Here is a 1070-nt window from a genome sequence, read left to right on the forward strand (position 1 = left end):
CGAATCAAGCTTCTTCCTCCTTGATTTGAGCTTTCTCTCTCAAAATGTTTCTCACTCTAAAATTGAAGTTGGATAGAAGATGATGTTGGTGGTTGTGTTGAATGTGTTTCAACCACCACAAAACTGGTCATAAATGACCTAAACCCGGCCTCAAGTGAAAAGACAAGAATGCCCCTCATTTAACTTTATTTTAAAAACAAGGATCTGTCACAGGAACTGTGTGCGGCATGCGCCCTTAACCTTGCACGGCATGCACGGGGGTCTGATCAGGCTCTTGCCTCTTTTTAATTACATAATGCTTCCACCACTTTATGTACATTATTTACATTTCTGTATAATAATTATTTGGGTCTTACAAATGTACGGATGAAGCACACGAAGCCGGTGACTTCATCTGATTCCCAGAAGAAGTTCAGTTTTCATCCACGTAACCACTATGAACGTTTAGTTCATAGCAGAAGACGAATAGAAACAATTGCAGAAAATAAAATAGATTAAACAGTAAATTAAAGATAGAATCATACCTTAAAAAGGTAGATGCACGAAACTTGAATTAAAAACTTGAATAATTCTTGATTACAATGAATAAATCTAATCTAAAGGTTTAGAGAAAACCCCAAAAAGAAAAATGAACTAAGCAGAATTATTGAATTCTAAAAACTGCATATGAAAACTGAGACCATACGCCTTTATTTATAATATTCAGAAACAGTGGTCCAGCTGTCGGCTTCAGTGGGAAGCCGGCGGCTTGCCTTAGGTAGGTGACTCCTTCTGCAAGTTTAACTTAATCTGCAAGCATAAATCTTTTAACTGTCAAAACTAAGCCGGCGGCTTCAGGGAAAGCCGACGGCTTCAATGATTCGCCAAATCTTTCTGATTTTGTTTTCATTTTTACTTGAACTTGGTCGACAAGTTGAGTAACTGTGTTCATTAGGTCGGTGACTTCACGATGAAGCCGGCGGCTTCCTTTGCTTTTTACTTGATCAACAAGTTCTTTCAATTTTACAGAGATTCTGGAACATTCTAGCGTATTCAGACCCAGGCCGGCGGCTTCCTTGTATCCAGGCCGG

This window comes from Rutidosis leptorrhynchoides, chromosome 3, assembly GCF_046630445.1.
Source record: "Rutidosis leptorrhynchoides isolate AG116_Rl617_1_P2 chromosome 3, CSIRO_AGI_Rlap_v1, whole genome shotgun sequence".
NCBI lineage: Eukaryota > Viridiplantae > Streptophyta > Magnoliopsida > Asterales > Asteraceae > Rutidosis > Rutidosis leptorrhynchoides.